Genomic DNA, 23,670 nt, shown 5'->3' with positions numbered 1-23,670 from the left:
TTGTTTAGATCTTTGTTCTAAATTTACAACTTTTACTGGCTTTAAATAAAATCCTTACAGTTGCTTATATACAACATTTTTCCTTGGTTTAATTTTAGACGTGTACAGCTAAATGTTAAATATGCATTACTAAGTAATTGAAATGTCATAGTCCTAGATTAAACTTCTCTAGTGGAATTAAATTAAAGGTTTCTGCTCCTGGTTTAGAGCAGCACAGTGTGAATGTTTTATAGCAGCAGCAAAGCCAGAATTACAGGTTGGACTCCCAATCTGTGTGCATGACTAACACCAGGAAAAACAAAAACAGTTTGAACTTTTGAAGGCTGGAGCCAAGGAACAATAAAGGCAATGTAACTTACTCCAGAGCCAGCTTTCTACTGGAAAGAAGCAGCTCCTGCTGTGTCCCCATGCTCCTGTGGCTTGGAGCTGGGGGTGCACCCCAGGGAGGATGCCCAGAACCCTGTGGCTGTGACTGCACACTGTGTCCCCTGCCTGGAGGCAGCCTGGAGGCAATGCATGCTCTCAGGTAAGCCTTTTTGGGAAAACTAACCTCCCTCAAACAGTGGGGTGCTAAATTCCAGCCCCTGTATTGTGTTAGCTCTGGCTCTGTCGGCAGTGTGAGGGAAGTGGCTGTAGGAAGAGGCTAAGGAAAAGCCTCCTCTGAGTTTTCCCATGCCACCACTGACCCTGGGAAGAATTTATGTCTGCCCCCATATTTAGCACAGGAGGGAAATGCCTTTTTCAGCAGGAAGGACATGTGCTTGACCCTCCTCTTGTCATGTCCCAGTGTGCATGACAGCAGTGACCTTCACCAAAAGGGTGAGGGATGCACCACTGCTGGCTTTTGGGGACAATGTGGCACATCTGAGCTGGGCAGTGGTTGGCAGCTACGGTAGGAAGCAGCAGAAATGCTCCCTGCTGCTCTGGTTTGGTTTTAAACTCTCATTCAAGTAGTGAAGAAGTTTTTTATAGCATCCTCTCTCCTAACACAGACCATCAGCAGTCACCTTCCCCACCATTAGTTAGAGGAAAGGTGCTGCCCCTGTTGTAGGGAAGGTTGGATGGTGATGTGTGACTTGGGCCCTTCTGGCATTGTAATGCAAAACAAAACACCCCATGGAGCTTAGCTGGAAAGCACTGTTCTCCGCTGGTCGCTGGTCGCAGCTCCATTTCCTCCTCAGCATCTCAGACACATTCATGACATGCCAGAGAGTAAAATTTCCCATTTCCTTCCTCAGCTAATCCTGGAAGGGGCAATAAATAGCAAGTGGAGTCTTTTATAAGCAGATATTAAGTACTCACATCCGTGGCATGTTACTAAAGTTATACAATAATTTGCTCTCAGAATATCTGTTTGTACAAGTATTGTTCTGGTAGTTTTGCAGTATTTGGCAGGTCTCTTCTGCAGAAAGTCTTGCTGCTCCTGTGAAGTTTCCTTTGCAGCAGTGTCTCTCCTGCTGTGATGATTCCCTTTAGCTGGAGATGATGAGGAAACAAGCAAACAAACAAACAAACAAATATTTCATGTGAAAAGAGATCAAGCCAAATAAAATCACAGAGTTTTTCAGGACAAGTCTCAAAAATGGTCAGTAGTTTTAACCTGAAAGGACAGAAGATTTAAGAATCTTAATCTGTTAATCTGTTAATACACTTCTTGAAATAGCTTAATTCAGACAAATATTTTGGATAAATGGCAACCATCTGGCACGATCTGAGGCTCTGCTGTCCCCTGTATGTTTTGTGCATGCTGCTTTTTCAGCAAAAGGAACAAAGGGCCACCACCTGCAGAGCACCTGATCCTGGAGAGCACCTTTCCTGCAGAAGGCCTGGAGATGTCAGCAGTGTCAGTGGGATGGAACAGGTGGAAAAAAGTGCTGCAGGAGAGTGTCCAGCACTGAATGTTAGTGAGAGCCTGAGTGGGGGGCTTGAGCAGTCTCAGGGCAGTGGATATGGGAGAAATGGAGGTTGGAGAGATCAAGGGCTGTCCAGGGTGCAGCTCACTTAGGGAAAGTGCTGGGCATGGTCCCAGCACAGAGGGGACGGAGTAAGGACTGGAGGCAGCACGGCGAAGGGTGCTGTGATAAGTGTGTGTGAGGGGTGTAATACCAGGTGTGTAAAGGTTGCAGATATTGCTCCTGCTGTGTGTTTTGTGGGGTATCATCACAGCAGCATGGTGCAGCTGTCTGCAATGACTGGCAAATATCCTTCTACAGAAGAAAATGAAGCACGGAGGCACCTTGTGGCCTAAAGTTAAAGTCCTTGCCTGAGTGTCATAGTTCTGGTTCTGGGCCAGGATGTGCATCACAGGGCTGCTATGAGTTATGTCAGCTGCTCACAATGTCCTTTCCTGAAAAAGCATCCATATCCTGCTCTTACAGAGCACTTTTCATCTAAGTTGGAAAATCAGGGTGCAAAGCAAAGTCCGTTATTGCTATCTCAGAGCCCTGTGAAGACAACACACCAGAAAACCAACCTTGCACTTGTTTGTGAGCACAATCTCACTCCCTAGGAAGAAGAATATAACCTGTGTTTCACTGACCACATAGGATTACAGAGCAGTCAGCAACCACACCTGCAACTAAATGCTATTTACTGGTTGCCAGTGTCCTGCTGCCAAGGCTGGGGTGCACCTGGACACTGCCAGCATTGCCTATGCATCACCAGAGGAAGCAACCTCCATGCCAAGAGCGATGGGCAGCATCCAGGCTCACTGGCTGCGGGGGGACATTGGTGCTGACAGGACCAGGCTGCAGCGTCAGACCTGGCAGGGAGAACGTGGCTGCGATTAAATGCATGATTGTCCTTAATATCCCTGCATCTGTCCCTGGGCCACCGCAGCGCACGTGGCAGCTCAGGGGTTTGGAACAACCACAGCCCAGCGAATGCAGAGCAACCAGCTCAGTGCTCTCCCTGCAGTGGGGCACGGGCAATGCAACGGGGTGCCTTGCGCCCTGCCAAAAGTGCCCCAAAACGGGGAGATGAGGGATGCTGGAGAAGGGAAGCAAAGGACCATAAGGCGGGGGTCGGGGGGGGGGCTGCCGGGGCGGCTCCGGACGCGTCCCCAGACGGTGGCGCTGGGTCCCCGCAGTGCGCACAGCCCGCAGCGGGCAGGGCTCCCGCCGCCAGGGTTTGGGTTGTTTGAGGAAAATCAGCCAAATTGCAACAAATGAGTGTGTCTTGCCATATATATATATGTATTATTTTTTTTGTCTTTCCCAGAAGTCGGTGAACTCCTGGTGTGCGCAGGTCTGCGAGGGATTCCCCAGAGCAAGGACCTCTCAAAGAGGCAAAAAGTAAACTGGGTTCTAGGAAAAAAAAAAAAAAGAGGGGGGGGGGGGGGGGGGGAAGAGTGTTTTGTCTGGCAGAAATTCCCTTGGTTTTACTTCAAAGCAGTGCAGCTCAGTGAAGCTGCAGAGAGCAGGTGACTGTGGTGGGGCTCAGGGGCAGCCCCTGGTGAATGTGTGCAATGCCCAAACACGTGGGCACGGGGCAGGAGTGCAAGGCCGCTGCAACCATACTGGTGGGGCCCCTATTTCAAACTCTACTGGTGGCTTTAGGGATGCTGGTTCCCCTGGGTTTGGTACTGCAAGGGGAATGGGAACATGTTCGGTTGTGGTATCCAATAGCTAGAACCATCCTTAAGGGAAAATGGATCATGTCTCCCTCCAGGGGATGGAAAAAGCAACTAACTCGAAGCCTCTGCATGAGATATGAGTTTGGATGTGTTCACTCCTTTGGGACCCATCTGCTTGTTCATCTCTGTGGCAGCTCTCAGGGGTTATTTTGATCCTCTCTCCTTTTATTGCAAGATGTAGGACCCTGGTGAATTTTTCCAGCTCATTTCCAGCAGCTTGGTTTTGGGGTACCAATTGAAATACCAGATTCAATGTGTTTGCAATAAGGCAGACTTTGGTCCTCCCTTTTCCATACATGATTTGGCTTGGCTGCTCTCTTTCCTAACTTAGAAATGCTGAAAGCCCGTGAGCTCTCCTGCACAGGTATTTCAGAAAGGCTGAAAGACAAAATCAATTTAAATGCATTAACTCTTACGAGTTTAGCTCAGTTTTCTTGAATATAAATCACAGAGCAATTTAAATAGATCAACTCCTGCGAGTTTAGCTCTGCATCCTGAATGCCACAGAATTAAAGGAATCTGGTTTCATAAGGTCTCCGGGAAGAACACCGATTCATTGAACAAAGCACAGATCTCAGCACAGGCCTGTGTCTAGTGGAAAGAGCTTGCTGTATTGCTTAGCTTGCTGGCTGGTGCTTATCTCCTATCAGAATTTCCTAAAGCAGAGCAAACAACATTTCACTACGTACTTCCTCAGGCAGGAGTGAAATGTAATTCTGGTATAACAGAAAAGCACCGCTGCTTCTGCAGTAATGACTTGGAAAAACCTATGGCTGTGGGGAAAGAAATGCCATTTGGTGCAGTGGAGATGCAGCTCCCCTCTTGCTCAGCACTGGAGCAGAGCAACCCTTGGGCAGGAGGGTCCAGAACTGGGTGCTGCACCAAGGATGGCACCCATGGGCTTCACTCCACTCCTGCCACCTGGGTCTGGGTGTTGCCACGGCACCACGACATGCAGATGGCACTGCTGTGGGGGACCGTGTGTGCATGAACGCAAGAGTCATGCTGCAGGCAGGGGGGATTTCTGCTGCCAGATTCCCCGCAGAGTCATTCTGCCTTGAGAGCCAAAGCAGCATCAGCCCCGCGAGCCTGCTCCTTTTGGCAAGCAGACTGCTGGATTTTGTGTAATTTGGAAGGCAATGTGCAAAGCCATGGAGGGTTGCTCCTACCTGGCACAGTGCTTGGAGGGCGATGATGGGTCAGAAGAATGGGCACTGCTATTGCGCCGTAAATCCAGCAAGGATTTCCAGAGATAAGGGCAAGGGGGCTGAGCCACGGGAATTCTCTGTGAGATACTTCTTATGCCTTATTTTTATAATTGCATTTTTATCAACTGCTGTCATTAATGACAGCAAATGCATAATTAAAATGCTAGCAGTCTTGCAATGATCACAGCCTCCAGATCTCCCAGATAACATTGCAGAACAGATGCCCATCCATGATAAGCATGCAGGCAATTGTCAGTGGTAAATCCACTGACTGCCCTCAGCACAGGGTTTATGTGAGGAGGCCTTAGCTCTGACATTCAGAGCCTGTCCAGTGTCCTACAGCAGGGCAGAGTAATTTAAATAGATTAACTCCTGTGAGTTCAGAGCAGTTCACTGTAACTGAAGGACCTCTGCACATGGTTGTAATTGAGACTGGCGCACAAAGAGACCAACTAACCTCCATTATGTGGAAGATCACTTTCAGTATGGTTTATCTCTGTTTTTCTAGTGCTTCTCAGGTGTCACAGCCATCACTGCTTTTAGATGTAAAACCTTGCAGCACGAGCAGGATAGAAGAAAGTCCTTGGAGCAATGCCCCAACTATGCCATTAGGCAGGGAAAGCCATGCACCTGTCCCTTCATGTGCTGGCCTGGATCCAGCAGCTACTGTGGGCAGGGACCCTGCTTCACCCTTGCTGCTCCCCTTGCCCATCAGGGCCATTGCCTCCAATGCAGCCCTACTCCTTCCCTGCAGTCTGTGCATGCCTTGGATTGTACTTGGAAACACAAGAGAGAATCCTGCTTCCTTGCTGATTACAACCCCTCGTTTGTTATTCCAACAGCAAAGTCAGCATCTAATTCTATGAAGCCCATAGATACAGACTTGCCTTTTCTGGGACAGTGTATACATCCCCAGGCAGATACACTCCATGCATGTAGGACAAAGACACAAAGAAATATATCAAAGAACAGAAGAAAACATTTTAAGAGATAATATCTGTGTATGAAAGTCCCAACGAGTAGCTATCTATATGAATCTTGAAATAAAGGAGCCAGACCCTTCCCAGAGAAGCTGCAGCTGCATGTTGTGGGCAGCCTGGCCATCCCACTGCCTCTTCCCAGGGCACGTGGCCCCCACAGGCTGCTGCTGGGGGCTCAGAAACACAGGCTGAGTGGGTGCAGTCTGCACTGCTATTCAGCAGCAAGCATGAGGTGCCCTGCCAGCCTGCATTAAAAGCAAATATTGACATTTGGTGAGGAGAGAACAGAAACTTGTAAATAGCATTTGGGATAAAACTTTATTTAAGCAGGCAGAACCTTTATGCTCACAAGCAATGCTAAATCCAGCGAAACCCAAATGTCAGGCCGTAGCCTTTAAAGAACAAGACAAACAACCACGGTAAAGGACACATTACAATAAGTAAAGCTGAAATCATCAGCAGCCCTTGGAGCACTTAGATAGAGGCTGTTTCTGCAGAGCCCCCATACAAGCGTCCCTGATCCCCCACCATCACGGTCTGAGGCACAGGACATGCAGCAAGAGCCAATTTCCAGCTCATGCAACTGAGGATGACCCTGAACCTAAGGGAGATGACTTCTCCTCTTTCTCCAGCACATTGCAATGTCAGCAATGTAGTGGCAACAAGGGCATTTCCATTAGCTGTCTCAAGGCAGAAAAGCAGTGTGTCCAGGTTGTTTCTGACGGCTCGCATACCAGCACCCCAATGTTGGATGCAGTGATGTCACCCCCTGCACGGGTGAAGGAGGACAGGCACCCCCCTGGGGGATCTGGGCTGAAAAGAGCTCCTTCTTGTGAAAGAGGCACAGGAGAGCATTGCCAAGCAGCCACGGGGGCTTCAGGGGAGCACTCAGTGTTGGTGCTGCCAGGGGAGGCTGGGATGCTGATCTCCACTTGTTCAAGCATGCAGCTGGAAGGGGGCTGCCCCTTCCCCAGCCATGGTCCCTGCTTGCCAGTGCTCTTTAAAGGAAAAGGGGCACAGCTGAGCACAGCTGCATAACAGTGTTGAGGTTTGTGCCATCATTTGCACTGAGGCAGTGCAGATCCCAGCTGGATGCACTGGCAGGGCAGGGCAACATTCTCTGTGCTTTGCCAGCCATATGCTTGTGCCTCTAGCTAGCACTAAAAATAGTTCACTTTCATCAACGTCAAGTTCATCACCAAAAGGGAGCAAGCAGATTTAATTTATTTGAACTTCATTTCAGCTTCCTCTGGACTTTAAGGGGGAAATTCAGGCCAGGGTTATTATTGCATTTATTATTTATACAGGATGGAAAGCACTGACAGCCGTCTTAGTGGAATTCATCAGTGTTCAGTGTTTGCTGGGTGCTGGGTGTGGACCCCGTTTGTGACCCCTCAGATGGAATGAACCAGGAGCAGCAAGGAGTCACTCACCTTCCTTGTAGGTGCCCTCGGCAGTGAATTTAGGTCCAACTTGAATTAAGCTGCTCAAATAAGTGTTCAATTAATAGCTTGCCAGGCCTCTGCATAGCTGATGGCTGTGTAAGAATTTCATGGGGGCTGGGTATCGTGGTCCTAATCTGAGAAAATGTCAGGGCTCTGGTTTCAGGGACTTACCACTGCACTGATGCAGATAACACTGCAGCCTTGGCTCGCAAGCAGACTATTGTGGGAAAATGCTAATGTGACTTTTGCTGTTTATTCACTGTGGGCCAACACTAGCAATAAAGAACCACAAATTGTACCTGTCTGTAGATAAGACAAAGGCAACTCTGCAGAATGACTTCAGAAATCCAGAAGTAAGGAAGCAGAAGCAGCACGACCCAGAGGCTTTCTGTAAACTTGAGGTGTAGAAATGTACCCTTTTCTAGATGTCCTGGAGAGCTGATACCATCAGTCCTTGCTGCCACCACATCCTGGGCTGCATTGTCTGCTGGCGGAGCTGAAACCTGTTTGCACCTTCAGCCTGAGCAGCCTCATGCCAGCCAGGAACTTGTTTCAGGACTCGATGTTTGGGCAAAGCTTTGTTTAGCAAAGGTCAGCAGTGATGGGAGAGGCCTGTGGAGAGGCCAGCAGCTTGATGTATTGTTGTGCCCCGGATCAGGGCACAGGGTGTATGTATCAAGTCTTTTTTACATGGAAAGTTATAATAATAAGAATAAAGAATAAACTGGAAATGCCAAAACATTTTACTTTGGGTCAGTGCAGCACTGCTGGGGCTGCCTGCATTGCCATGATGCCCAGGGAGGTGTCACATAAAGACTCAAGTCCAGACCTGCCCTAGGGTGCCAGGCACCTTCTTAACCATCAGTCAGTCTAAAAGTTTATCCCTGCTCTGTAAACATGGCCAGGTATTTGCTCAGTGCATCATGTACTTGCTCATGTCCATGTAGAGGCAGCTTGGGGCCTCCTGCCTGCATCCTCCTCATAGGACACAGCCCCTGGCAGGTGTGGGGACACATGGCTCTTGACATGATGGCTTAGCCAGAGGACGTTGGAAAAGTTTTTGACATAATTCTGCAAAATGACAGATGTCAAATCTCTAAGAGCTAGCACAAAATGAAATATCTTGCTTCTTGGTAGGAAGTAAGTGTTTCGCACGATATTCCAGTAGAAAGCACTGAGTTGGTAGACACCACATTATCTCCTGAAAAAGTTAAACTAAAAAATCATGAACTGAGTCCTTCTGGCAATGTGCAGACACAGTGGCTTCCCAGGGCTTCCTCAGAGCAAAGCTGCATCATCTTCTCATTGTGATCTCTCAATCACACCTTTCCAGATCAAACCAAAAAATAAAAATAAAAATAAAAATAAAAATAAAAATAAAAATAAAAATAAAATAAAAATAAAAAAATAAAAATAAATAAAAATAAAAATAAAAATAAAATAAAAATAAACATTATTGGGGAAAAAAAATAATCCTGCCTCGTAACTTGGAAGCCGCTGCTCAGGCAGAGAAAGACTCATCTTTATCTACAGAGCAACAGCTTGCTCCAGCTCTCGCCTCGGGGATTACAGATGTGCCAGCGGTGCTTGGGGTGAATTACTCTCCCTTTGGGGGTTGCCATCCTCTAGAACCAGCTGCAAGGTTCTCGGAAGGCTCTCAGGCACTCATCACCAGCCCTTGCAAGTTTTTTTCCTCCCCCAGCAAGGAGCATACCTAGCCTTAGACCACAGCTGTGTCAGAATCCGTGTTTTTGCAGAGGACCTGCGATACCAAATTGCTGTATCCACCCCAGGGAGCTTAGAACACGGAAAAAAACAGGCCAAGCCATTCACAGCCACTGCCTTCCCCAGTCCCCAAAACATCCAGAAGCCTGGAGCAGTGGGCGGCAGGGCTTCAGGGAGGACCTAGCATACTGGTGCTGTGGAGCCTTCTCATTCCCAGGGATAACACTGCTGCTGATAAGAGACAGTTTCCCACACATCCTGCAGTTTACATAATAATTAGCTTCTATGTTAATTCCCCGAGGGGGAACTGAATTATAATCTGGTATGTGACGTATAAAGGGTGTAACTTAATTCCTCAGAAGCCTTTTCTGCAGTAGATGGCTATCTTGATTATGCTGTCTACATTTCTAGTTGAATGTTTGCTGAAGAAGTCATGTTTGTTGTCTAGATACAATGAACACTTTTCCTGCAGCCAGCACTGACGCAGCAGCTCTGAGCTGATGGAAGAAACAAAATAGCTCTGTGTGGGTTCAGGAGCAGAGCATCTGCCTGGGTGCAAAAGCTCCAGACATGCTCCTTGCAGACACAGGGCAAGGCACGGCACATCTGCACTAATTGCTTCTTGGTCACAAGTGCTGGGGTTTGAAGTATTGACAGGTTTGTTTGGTTTGGTTTTTGGATGTGTTTTTCTAAAAACTTCACATGATGGCTGGGTTTTGTAAAATGACATTTTTCTGATACCCCTATCAAGTGATTGAATTTTTTTGGGAGCCATGTAAATTTCAGTCACCCTTTGACTATGTTCTAAAAAAAAAGTGTAGGGAAAAGTGAAAGGGAAAGAACTGGGGCTTGCCCCATGGCCAGCAGCTTTGCAGCTGATGGATGCCCAGCTCTTGGTGCTGTCCTCAAGGGCTGGCACATGCCATCGGTCAGTACCACTGGGGCAGTAGCCTGTGGCAGGCATGAAGTGAGGGTGGGCTGGGAATGTCTCCATATCTCCCCTGACCTGAACTGGCTTCCTTCAGGCCCAGGAATACCTTGAAGTAGAGCCCAGGCAGACCTTGAAGTACAGCCCAGGCATCTCCTCCCTTTTGAGAAGAGACACTTCTCAAAACAAAACCAGAGAAGGTGGCATCACAGCTGTGCTCAAAGCTGCTCAATCTGCCCAGAGCACACAGAGCAACATCTCCCTGCAGTTGCCTTGATTTACCCAGACTGAGATATATGGTGGGATGGAGCATTGTATGGTGGTATTGAGGTCCAGCAGAAGTTTCAAAGTGCCAGGTTATGTGATAGAAGCTTAAATCAATGATGAAAACAGTGAAGAATAAAAATATCCCTGAGTATATGTAACACACTATGTCACATCTGGTTACATGAGTCATTTTCAAGCACAGCATTTCTTTGAAGGAGTGGGGCCTCTGATGTTATCTTTGTGAAATTTTAGCAGATGGGCTTAATAGCACACACAAAAAAAATCATCTAAATACATACACAAGGAATTGCATATGTGCAATGAAATGGGCAGAAGATATTTAATTGCATCTGAAAGGGAAAAACATCCACATACGAATTCCAAAAAAATCACTAAGTATTTAGTTTTGTAAGCCAGTTGGAATCATTAAGAGCAAAACATCCTGAGGGCAGCAATGCAGTATCTCAACAAACTCCTGAAAACAAAACAAAACAAACAACAACAACAAAAAACCTGCCAGTGATTTTAAAGTTAGAGGAAGTATTTAAAGAGGCACAAAACGTACTTGCCAAGTGCTCAGATGTGGCAATTGTCATGTGTCCATTTCCCCTTTGGTCCCTTGGGAATCTCCTCCAGTGAGTGGCTTCACACTGGCCAGGAGGATTAGCTGTGTCCAGCTGAGAGCAGCCGCACACAGAGAGAGCTGTGACCAGATTCAGAGCTGGGGTGTTTGCTGGTTCATGCTGCCAAGAGCCACCACTGATTTCCCCAGCTTTTAGAGGCTTTTAAAGGGTTTGTTGTCGCTGGCCTCTTGGAAGTGTCAGCATGTCTAGTGCTGAATGTGGGACTGATCTCCCCAAAGACACAGGTTCCTTTTGATTTGAATTAAGCTTAAAGACACAGAAATGAAGAGCTTCTACCTGAGAGACTGCAGGGGAGGAATCCAGTAGAGAAAACAAAAGCAAGGTGATAGCATTAGTGACAGCTTTTGAGCAGAATGGCCCTGGAGGTTTTGTCTTTGTCCTAATTTTACACTATTGGTTTCATACCTTTCCTTGTATCCTGAGGAGTGTTATTACAAGATATAAATAGCTGTGACTGAGAACAGAGCAATAGCTTTGTCTCTTCTACAGCAGAGACAATAACTATGGAGCATTAAGCAAGCAAAAACCCCTTGAAATAATAAGCCAAGCTGATGGGATTCATTCACGCTTGTAAATACAATTATATTCTGTGACAGTATGTGCACATTCAGATGAATCTGAATATGAGACTGATGGAAGAAGGCAAAGGGATGGCTCCTCCCTGTGCTCCCTGGGGGCTCTAGGCAGAAGCCTGGAATCAGCAGAGCACAGCCCCAACCATGCCCTGTCCTCCTCCCAGCAGGGAAGCTGCTGTGAGCAGAGAATCATGAAGACATGGGAGTCGCATGAAGCACTTCAAACTGATATAACAAAAAGATATGGATGCAGCTCAGTGCTGTTGGATTAGATCACTGTTCCCACTGTGGCAACAGAGCACTTTAATGCCCATGGCCACTGGTGTGACCATGCCTGAGACGAGTGGGGCAGATGCAGCAGCCTCAGAAAGGCCAAGGTGTATTTCAGAGCAGAAGCTGGAAGCTTGCACACTGCACTCATGTTTCTGTGTGCATTTATCTTGTGGTAAACCTTTTTCTGTTGGTCTGTGCTATGCCAGGCATCATCTCCGTGTGTGTGCATTCAACCTTCATTTCCTCTCTGCCTGCTTCCTTGCCTTGCATTTCAATATCTCTTTCTGGACCTTCTGTGCTATTTCTTGTAGATCACGTTGCTCAATCGCCTCCAGAAACTGTCACAGGACAGCAGTTATCCTTGGTCTTCTGCATTTTTTGTGCCTCTTCCTACAGCTTTCCTTTTCCCAGCCAGTCATGTTTTCTCCTCTGTCAGGATACTTGGTCTCTTTTCATTTCCTACTTTTTCAGAAAGACACAGTATTGCAAGGGAGCAGCTTTTTTGCACTTCTCACTCACTCACATGCAAGCAATAACCCCTCTGTTGTGTGGATGCTTTTCTTGGCTGAATTTTAGTGTCAGCTGTTCCTCCTGTGGCTTGCAAATACGTGCATGGGCCAAAGTCAACATGCAGGACACTGGCTAGTGTCCCTGGGCCAGCACAGCTCTGTGGCAGGGACCAGCAGGCATTCAAGGGAGGAGAGTGATGCACAAAAGACATGCACTGGCAGACCCTCTCTGCTTGAGCAGCATACACAGTTCTTCACTGGAGTGAAAGCCGAGCAGAAAGGAGAGCAAATGGCTCCCACTGCCACTGACCCACATGCTGCCTCCTGCGCCATCCACAGCTTCCCACTGCTCATGCACTCATGTTTGGGTTAATTATTTTTTGCATTTAGCAGTTAGAGTTTTCTACCGCTGTCACTCCAGGGAGCAGTCAGTGAGAGGCAGGGCTTGTCACAGGGAGCTCACATCTCCCAAATGACACACATTTTTGCTTTATATGCTAGTTACATTCAACATTAATTGCCACACTATCCTACCATTATTAAAGATTTATAAAATTCTGCCTGTTTTATCTTTTTCATTCAGGATGCTTTGAATTATCTCCGCTAACTATGAAAACAAATGTTTTCCCACTGGGCTGCACATTGCTAACCACAGACCTGCCCCAGCAGCAGCTTGTGTAGGTCCCAGGCTGAAAATCTGGACTGAGCTCTCCTGGGGCTCCTGGGGAGGACCTCTGCCTTTCCCTTTCCCCCCCCCCCCCCCCCCCCCCCCCAGCTTCATAGATGCAGTATCCCAGTGTCTCAGCTCCTCTGCATGAGCCCTGTACTCACAGAGACCCCCTGAATACCCTCAGTGGTATCAGAGTGAACTGGGGCCAGCCCCCCAGTGCTGCCCCAGGAGAGGGAGTAATTTCTATCCCCATGTTGGAAGTGGCAGAAGGGCTTAGATCCCTCTTTACCTCCTCAATGTCCAGCTCTTTGGTGACATTTCATTTCTTAGGAATACTATCTTTTCCTCTTACACCAAAATAGTTTTATTCTAAATCACAGACATTTCAAGGAATTGGTGTGTGGACCCTTGACTGTTCATTTATTCCAAGCACATTAAATGAGTCATAAAATATACAAAATGAATTATGCAATAGATTTGTGGATGTCACTGGATAGGATTCCCAGAGCTGGGCAGGGAGAAATGTTGCTCTTCCAAAGGTGAAGTGAGACATAGCAAGGAAGTTTTGCTCTTGAATGTAAGGTTGCTTTTTATATTGTTACAGCTTTCTTTAAATCAAGAAACACCCTTAAAACAAACAATCAAAACAGGAAATTGCAAGACAACATAAAAACAAGAAGAAAATTCCTAGCAGTGACACTCCTGGAGTTGTGGTGGTTTGAGAATCAAAATGAGATAAATTTGATGAGGACACAGCGTTTGCTATGACAATGATACCTGCATGGCTTGCTGTCACTGCTGGCAAGCAGCAGGTTCATATCAGCAGGGAAAAGTGTCGTTCTATTCCATGGTGTGGGAGACTATTCCCTCTAACCTCAACCTTTATATTCCATGGTGTGGAAGACTATTTCCTCTAACCTCAACCTTCCCTTCCTCCAGCTGAGAAAACATTTCCACCTATCTCTTGTTCCCCTTTTCTTTCAAACTTTAGAGAAGTCTCCTCTGGCAACAAGGTACTCTCCTCATTGAAAAGAAAAGCTATAGACTATTTTTAGCAGTTTGATTTCAGAGGTCTATGTATTCAAACATTTATTGGAAATCCACTCTTGTAAGGGTACACCTATTCATTTATAGCAACTCCATGTTTCTTCTGTCTGATCATGTTTATTCTCATTCTTCCATTGAGTTCCAGATGAAAAAGCAACTTTTACAACCCCCCTTCACACATTTTCCATGTTCATGCTACATGTAGAGTAACTGAGAACAATAGAACAATGAAATAAAGAAACAAACAAACTTGAGTGACATTGCTAAATCATGCATGTAAAAGGAGCACAGCAGGTGCAGTGGCTGTAGCAGAAGGAATTTATATTAAACTGAAGCTCAGGGGTGGCCATTGCCTGGGCTGACCACTGCATCTACCACCACCGAATTGCCCTGCAGTGCATGGATGCTCCAGCAGTATCGGCACTTCTTGCAGATCAGCAAGCTGCCAGCGATGCTCAGGGCATGAGGCAGCCTGGCTGCTCTCCTCTCTGGGATGCACAGTTCCTAATACCTTTTTGTTTGTTTGTTTCTGACACTGACTTTGTGTTTTTCAGCACCAGGATAGAGTCATGCTGCAAAACCCAAGCACAACAAATTAAGTGGGCTAATGTATATCCAAATCAAATAAATTTGTAGCTGCCACTGAAACGTATTCAAAGAGCAATTGATTTGGGATTGCTACAAAGTGCACAGTGACTCATATAGTTTTTGAAGTGGTCTGTGCCACTTTTATTTATTATGCTATTTAGCATATGTAATATACATGTATGTTTGGTTTCTTTAGGAGCTTTCTACAACCTCTGTGTGTATGTGTGTCTGTCTGTCATTTGTTCTCCCCAGCTACTTTGGAGGTGACAGCCTGGAGGCTGCCTCCCATCTACAGCACCAACAAGGGTGTTGTGGCTCCCTGAGAAAGCTTCTCTGCCTACACTTCACAGTGGGACCATTAACATACACCCCATGATTCTGGCCAAACCTGTTCCCTTGGGCCTGCATGGGAACAATGCCCAACAATGCTGATTTCTGTCCTGATTTGGCTATACAAGGGCTCCACACTGGTGGGAGCTCCTACATGAGGAGTAGTGGGGAGAGAGGGTTTCTTAGGCTTCTTCAGCTGAAAACAAACTAACAAACAAACAAACAAAAAAAAAAACAGACAAGGTTTTGGCAGGCTGCTCTTCTCTTCTGAAGCAAAAGCAGTGAGATAAGTGCTAAAACCTCCTGCTCTCCCAGGGTTTTGCTGTTCATTATATAACCTCCTTAGAGAGGTGTGTTTCATATAGACTCAGGTTATACAGCCACAATCTCTCTTTATGTTTAGGGATTATCTATAATACCTTGTCCTTACAGCAGTCCTCATTGAAATATAGTTTACTTAGAAAATACGTGCAGTTCAGCCCAGTCAGCGTCAGGCAGGGATTTGAACAAATGTCATGTGGACATGGTCCATATTTCTGCAGCCTGCCTGGGAAGACACAACAGGATGCTGGAAGGGGCTTGCAGAACCACAGGTGAAGAATAGCAATGTATTGGCATCAGCACAGTGTCCAGACATGTAATCCTCTCCCTGAGAATATTCATAGGTGACTTTAAAATAAAGTAAGGTCATAATTGAATTGATAAAGTAACTAACGGACAAAATACATGTGCTCCTATCAATATGAAAGGAGAAAGGAAGCAAAGAGGCAGAGCAGTCCATCTGGTATAGAGAAAATCAATTATTTCAGAAGTACGGTGGAACATCAAGTGTACAGTGAAACACTGAAGTTTGTCTTTAATGTCTTTTTACTTAGCCACAGGCTAAAATTCAATAAAAATTCAGATGCTCTGTATTAAAGAGCACATGAACAAGTGTGAAGGATGCAATTTTCCTCCTCAAAAGAGACTCACAGCACAGCACTGCATTCAGCCCAGGGCTTTTGGGATCTGCCTCTGGGTCACTGCATACAAACTGCACAAGGAGATCGAGAAGGGAGTTAAGAAGCTTGGCAATGATGCATTAAGATAGCAGCTCTGAGGATGGACAGAGTTATTCTCATTCAATGAGAATCCTCATTTCATTTTCCAATAAACTGATTCTTCCTGGCCAGAGGCACATTGCCCCACTGGGGTGCATGGGCTGGCCAGGAAGTAGAGCTGGGTGATAACAATTATAAAAAACAATACTCTAAATTTCTCCCTCAGTAAAAAAAGAGATAAGCTTTTCAATATTTTCAGGGAGCCCTGCATGGCACAGCATGGTTCTAAGCATTCTAGCAGGCTGGAAATAGAGGAGGCTGATGTCCCCCTGAGTGAACATCATCTCACATGCTTGGGTAGAGAGAAATGACCTCTGCAGCAGGGCTTAATGGGGGTGAAAAGATATACCCAGGAAGGATGAGTGGACATCACTCTCCGGAAGGACCCTCTTTTGTCAAGGGATTGCACATTGCAAACTGTGCCCCTGATGGGAAATATAGGAACAATTTCCTTTTCCCCTCTTTGCCTGGACACCTGGATTAGAGCTTCCCTGGCACCGAAGGGATTGCTGGAGAGCAGACGTCCAGGAAGCCTGAAAGGAAAAGGAGGATCTGTATCATAAAGCCCCCTGAATCCCCAGCTGTGCAGGCTCCAATCACTGAATAAAAAACGCTGTCACAGAGCCCAGACAACAAAACACCAGAGAAAAGACAATCAAGACTTGCTTCTGTGTCTGATTTTAATGGCATGAAGATGAGCACTAGCTGTGCTTTCTCATCAGGCACTTGCAACTGTCTCCAGGATCTTTTCAGGGATATTTTAAAAATGCCTGATCAATAGTTTAATGGAAATTATTTTCAACAATGTGTTGAACTAAATGAAGCATGGCTTCACTGACCCAGTCATCCTGTATATTTGTTTTACTTCTGATGTTGTATTTCATGGGGCTTGCCCCTGTACAGTATAGACAAGAGCTATATTCACAGCCATCATAGCTCTGCAGCTGTGACCAGTGTTAAATAATGAGTTTCTAAAGCAATTGGCTGGGTTTACCTCTAGTATATATTGTGATGCCAAACACCTATAATTTCTCTGCCAATACTGATGACCTGTAATTTACAACCCCCATTTAATGCTAATTCATTTTGTCTCATTGAAGGGAGAATTGCATACTGCTGAGAATTTCTGCCAAAAAACAGAGAATCAAATTTTTAAAATTAGGAGACTATTTCCTCCCTGGCAGCAAAGCAAGCAGGGGGTTTACAGGCGCAGAGGCACAGTGAAGAGTGCCCATGGTGATCAAGATTTCTAGAAGCATTGGCAGTCTTTGCTGTGCCCCCTTTTTCTCATACACAAAATGTAGCTTTTACATCTGAGGAGAGCTGAAAATGTGTGTAAACAACAAGAAACATCCAAGTCAATAGGTAGTGGATGTGCCTGCCAAGCAGCTTTTCAGGGATCTTCCATCATTTCTTATCTTCTACCTGGAAGAATGACCTAGCAATGTGTACTAAGCTCATATATTCAGGAGCTTTTGCTCTTTCTTTCCCTACATGGCAATAGACTTTATGGGAAATTGAACAGAAGTAGTGAAACTGTGATATTTTGGAGTGATTGCTGCTGTTTATTGCAAAATGTGCCTCATGAGATGAAGCCCATATTAGACAGCTCATAAAGGGAGTAAATCTCTGGTCAGACCAGAAATCCCCAGGCAGATCTTGCAGAGTGATAGAGCTGTTCAGTGTCTGGGCTGTGATGCTTATGAGTTGCTCATTTCTCTTCTGATGTGTGTTATGTTGTATTTTTGTTTGTGACTTTTACCTCATTTCATTTAGTTGGGCTCAAGGGAGGGGGTCCTTAAAATTCAATTCAGTCCTCTCTGGTCTTGCAAATCTTGGTCTTAACCAGTTCTGTGTGCAAGTAGCTGAAATGTTCTACTACTGTTAATGTAAAAGATTGGATGGTTTCTCTGTTTTCCCTCCACAATCAATACCTTTTTGCTAGTCTGAAAGATAAGGGCATGGACTTTTAGTGCAGTCACAACTCATAACTAAGGATTTATATCTATACAGATTCTGCATACTGTAACAATAATATGCCCATTTCTTGAGGTTCTGATCCTGTGTGCACACTATGATATCTCAGTGGAACAAGCATTTTTTGTGATTTATCTCTGAAGAAATAACAGCAAATAAATAATTCACTGCTGCTCCTGCAGTCCAGCTTTGGCCTTGTAGCTGTGTCTAAATCTGTCACTATTTTTTGCCTTGGGGTAGGAGAGCATTTAAGTTTAACAAGTGCTCTATTGTTTTTAGGAATATCTGAGGAGGCAATACATTTTGCCCTGTGGCAACTTGAAACTTCTTTTTGAAGTATCACTTTTGGAAATACACACTGGATAGTCCTGTATTGTTTCCATGACCTGGCTCAGGAGCAGTTCAGTGTGTACTAAGCTTCTTTACTAGTGGGTCAGCTCAGCTGATTAATGAGAACTTCCAAATCACTGACAGTTACTAAATTCGCTCCACTTGGAACCATTGAGCTGTTTTTGCTTGGAGACAGATTTGTTAATGTATTTGCTGGCAGCAATCAGTAATTTATTTTATATTGATTGTAATCTTTAAGTGGAAATCAACCTAAAGATGGATTGCTTGAGTGTAAGAGTTATTAATTGCTGTGGAAAGACTTAGCTTACATTCTAGGGAACAAGAACATACAGTTGTTTGCTTGTACTGCTTTTGTGATGTTAGAAGTAACAGTAGGTCTTCTGCTAGAACATAGCTATACTGTGTCATAACCACCTTTGATCAGATCTTGTGCACATCAGCAGCACTCCAGAAATCAGCATGAGTGTTTCCAGAAGACAAGAAAAATCTTGCTTTTAATCATTTGTTCATGATAGTAAAAAGCACAAATGACAGAAGTCTGTATCTTGCTTTGATATCATTTGAGAAATGATAATTTAATAAGACGCACAGGAGTTTTTTTTTTTTTTTTTTTTTTTTTTTTTTTTTTACCCTTAGTGCTCATGTAGAAGGAAACAAAGATGTACTGCTTTCTTCTATGGGAAGAAATGTCCAGACGCCAAGCTAGTATGGGTTATGCCACATAGCTTGAGCAACAGATTGCACTATTCTATTACTTCATCCAAATTCACTGTTTTCCCTACTGCTCCAGGGGAAATTCTATACATAAGCCCCATATCTGGCACAGGCCATTTTTCCTGCATCCTGTTAAACTGTGTTGGCTGGAGCAGAGCTTCCTCTGCTGGTGCTTGTTCCTTATCCTTCCCTACCTGTGGGAACAGGAAGGGAGGTGAAAGTTTGCTTCTTTATCCTTCCTTACTCCTGGCAAGACAAGGAGTGTTAAGCTCCCTGTTTTCTCTTTTTAAGTAAGTTTTATGACTCAAAATCAAGATTATTTTACTGAAGTTTGAGAAAAAAAAAAGTAAAAAAAAAAAAAAAAGTAAAAATTCCTCTTGTTCTTAAAGTCTACCTGCAGTTATACACAAGGAATTGGTACCATTTGCCAGTGGGGAACGAAGGCATATAAATGTGCTATTATAAACTGTTTAGCCTGGAACTAATCTATGGTGATGGAAATAGTTATCTTCAGTGACCAGTGATTCTGTGCAAATCATTTTGTAGTTATTGCCCAAACCAGAAGAACAGTGACAAATTGTAGAAGACATTGATTAGCCCCGGATTGTTGTTGGCTCTTGGAACTTATATATGCTAAAAAATAAAGTAATTATTTAACAAATGATAAAGCAACCCCATGATAGCACCTCAAAGCTTAATGTTTGCATGTTTTGCTACATAGGTATTTAAAGAAAAAAGCTAGTACATAGTACATTTTGGAAATGTGTATAGCTGAACCTGAATATTGTTTTTTGCTCTTTTCCTTTGACATTTTTTGGAGCATTTCCTTACTTGCATTGTTTCACTAATTGCTCAATAATGAAAAAGTGTTACATTTGGATATTTTTTCCCAAGACAGTAAGTTGAGATAGAAAGCAAAACCCTGGAAAAAGGAGCATGAATATACAAGTCTGGCTTAAAAAGTCAGATAACTGAAACTTTCAACTTGCTGAAAATCTATGATCTATGTCTCAAACTCAAATGCCCACCCCTCTCCTTACTGTCTCAGAAATTAAAAAACAGAGATATGCTTAGAAACAATACAACTCAGAAATTAAGTAGTTCGACTACTCTTTACAAAAATATATCTCAAAGACAGCAATGAAAGAATTTACAAGAAAATGCCTTTATGACTTACAAATAAATGTTATTGCAGAAAAACACCTGAACTGCCAAACAAACAGCTTGACTGAGTCCTCTGGCACTGCCTACAGCTTTGCAAAGCTCCCTGCCTCGGCTGACCAATTACCAGTCATCTGACAGATGCTTTTATTTTGATAGCATAAAGAAGTCTATTTTTAAAATATCTGTTCCTCCAAATCTAAAATTCTGCTTCATTGAGATTAGCTGGAGGAAAAAAAAAACATAAGGAACTGTAAAATGACTTTGGAGGAAATGAGCAAGCTTCATTGCTATATATTTTCTTTGAAAGAATTCCTTAGAAGTAAAGGAAGACTATGGCCAGGGACTGGAAGACTGCAGTTGATAAAGGCTTGTTATTTGTCAGTGCTTATGTGTCCAAGGAAGTCTTTCAAAACACTGAAGATGAGGAAGTCCTTATTATAAATGTAAATGTTGCAATCTTACAAGAATTTGCAAGACTAAGAGTGTAAAACATTTTGTTTGTCCACCATAACAACTTGTAGACTATGCAATGGACCTCTGGTGATGAAAGGAAACAATGGTCTCTCTCTTCCTGACTTTACTCATTTATACAAAGCCTATATGATATAAAAACAAGATCCACTGTATTTCTTATAAAGATTAGCTCAATCAGCAGTCTTATTATTTGTGACTTAAAAAATTGTATTAAAACATCATTGTTATTTTTACTTTGGTCCTTCATGTTCCCAAATTATAGAGGTTACTTTAGCACTAGACAATTTAAGGATGTAAGTGGTGCGTTTAGGTCAGATACTGTCTTAATAGCTATGTTAAATTTTGCAACTACTCAAAATTCCTGAGGCATTTAAACCTCAGATTGCACTGGCTGTCCTTCTCTCTGCCAGAATGTTATTTACTGACTGTATTCCCTGCAGAACTCTTCTCTGATTTTCCCATCCTTCCTTTCACTCTCTTCACATTTCATTTATCTTTCCAAACTTCCAAGGTTTTGATCAATTGTATATTGAATGTTTTTGCTTTTTTTTTTTTTTTTTTTTTTTTCCACACACGTTGAATTTTAATGCTCAGTGGCCAAAATAATTCCCCCTTCCTACATATTTTAATATCTTGACTGTTTCTCTCTAGTGAAATGCTCCATTTACATTGAAAATGTTTCTCTGAGAATAGCAGTGATATTTATGCTGATTTGTTCCTTGATCTGTTGCATTTTTGCCTGGAAGAGAAGGGCAGGCTGTCAAAACAGTGTGTGATTCTCTGCTGCCCCAATACTGTCATTTTTGTGGTGGGAGATTGTACCAACGGCTAGGAGAGGCAAGATGTTAAAAGTGGTATTAAAAAAAAAACAGTTGTTAGGTTGGTGTTTTACCCCTGTTGCACATGAGGAAATGACTGTGAATGGTGAAAAAGGCTGATCTGTACTGTAACTGTCATTTAAAATGCTAGTATTGGACAGCACAGAGCAGGCAAATATTTCCTCTTCTAAGGACAGAGGAAAACTGTGATACATCTAGTAGTTTTGTGTGGTCAAACATGAAATTTCAAACAAATTTCAAAGACATTTCAAATACCTTTTGCACCAAGCTTTAATATATTTTTAGTGTAATTTATTTTGAGGGCATGTCTACAAGATTGCATACAAGTAACCCACCCACCCAGCTTATAGTTCTTTCTCTGCCCTAAAGCACCAACCTGGAAGGTTGACACTTCCCTTTTTCCACTTTGGGCACCAAGCTTGTTGCAGTTTGCACTTCTGGATTGGGGCACAGCCTCTCCTTGCAGGAAATATCTGGGAAATGGGAGAGGCACTTTCATGCTGGGCTTCCTAGAAAATGTCTGCTGCCTCGTTGACTGCTGCTGGAAATGGAGATGGAGCCAGACACTGTGGTGTCTGCCTGTGAGAGCTCCCCTGAACAGGTGTAGATGTGGCTTTTTATTCCAAGTTAATAAAATGACTTGGAAAAAATGACTATGCGGGATTTGCTGTGCATTAGTAGGGACCAGACCAGTCCATGAACTTTGCAAATATGGTGAAAGATGTGCACATGGATGGAATCAAGATGGCTATAGCTGTGGGTGAGGTGGAAAGTCGAGAGCTTTACCAATACTTGAAAGGGATGATTTCTTAATGGAAAATGTTTTCTGTGTTTAGCGATTGACATACATGCACCTCATCTCTTATTTTTTTCAGGCTGTTACTGTGGCATGAATATGCAGATCTACTGGAACAGAATATTTTCACTGCAGAGAAGGCATGACGAACGTGATCCTGAAAGTAACCATTTTCCAAACTGCAGCACACAAAAATGCCAAGAGGGGAATGGGAAGCAAAAGCAGGGCTCATGGACCACATGAGCTCACTTCAAGACCTAGTGGCAGAGAGATGCCACTCTGTCTAAAGCATTGCCCTTGGACCACTTGTAGAAGGGGGCCTGGATTGTACAGTTCTCTTTGGCAGTCAAAGCAAGTCAGAACAGCTGGGGAAGGGCTGCTGTAAGTACGTGTCTGTGGGTACTTACACTGGAACTACTTACATGCTCAAGCTAAGTTCACCTGCAAATATCTGCAGAACTGTGAATAATGAATATACCTTGTCACAAGCAATTGAAGCTTAATAGAGCTTAGTTCCTCTTCCACCCAAGTTCTGCATTCAGCTTTATAATAGACTTTGTTATACTTTATGGCATATGTTCAGAATGAGATGCTTATAGCTCAGGTGCTGGGTATGAATTATTTTTTCTTTTTAGATAAATCAAGTAAAATTTTGGAAGGAGAAATACTCTTGCTTAATGGGTATTGTTCTCTTTGTCTAATTTGTAATATTAATGCAAAATGGCTGTAAAGTGAGTATAAATGCGGTTGTCCGAACTGGTAGTTTTGTTCATTCCTTGTACTGCTGTTAGATGTAGAAAATATATAGTGTGACAATAAATTGTGCTCAATGCAGTTATCAACTGTCAGATTTGTGTACTTAGAATGCTTTTTTTGAAAGGAATTACACTATTTGTAGACTTTAATAGGAAGCATTTGTGATTACAGTGTGGTGGTAAAGTCATGTATAAAGGACTTACCTTGCAAGTAGTTTTATATTAATAAATTTGTGTATTTGTCTTGTGTCATGTTTATAGTTTGAGATGACAGAGAGATTCTGCAGCAAATTTAAGTTGAATTTCTCACAAAGAAATACATAACAGAGATACCAAAACTTTGTAGAAGAGTGTTTTAGAATAATTTTATTAAAAACAAAATAACATTTGAGCAGCTCTACTACATGCAATTTCAGTAAGACTGCATTTCACAAAAAGTGTGAATCCTTAGTGACAAAACATAGGTTAGATGCACTGAGATTTCCAGCCCTTTGCTTTCCTTGCTGTGCTGTGGTCTCCTGGGGGTTTCCAGAGGAATTTTCATGGGCCTTGGTGCCGTGAGGCCCCGCATAAGCCTCAGAAAACTTGCCTGGTGTTAAGGGTGGAACAGCTAGAAGAATACTGGAACACCTGATTTGTTTGCCAAGTCCTTTGCAAAAAAAAAAAAAAAAAAAAAA

The 23,670-nt window shown here is 43.8% G+C and overlaps 1 long non-coding RNA gene across 1 annotated transcript; it reads left to right on the top strand.

Moving 5' to 3' along the window:
- The first annotated feature begins 275 nt into the window (after positions 1 to 275).
- LOC137863757 (uncharacterized) lies at positions 276 to 23,086 on the top strand. Its single transcript, XR_011101120.1, has 2 exons — positions 276 to 526; positions 22,318 to 23,086. It is a non-coding gene; the product is annotated as an uncharacterized lncRNA (long non-coding RNA).
- Positions 23,087 to 23,670: the final 584 nt, after the last annotated feature.

This window comes from Anas acuta, chromosome 13, assembly GCF_963932015.1.
Source record: "Anas acuta chromosome 13, bAnaAcu1.1, whole genome shotgun sequence".
Classification (NCBI taxonomy): Eukaryota; Metazoa; Chordata; class Aves; order Anseriformes; family Anatidae; genus Anas; species Anas acuta.
The sequence above is the reverse complement of the archived record's forward strand: the minus strand, read 5'-3'. Positions and strand labels throughout refer to the sequence as shown.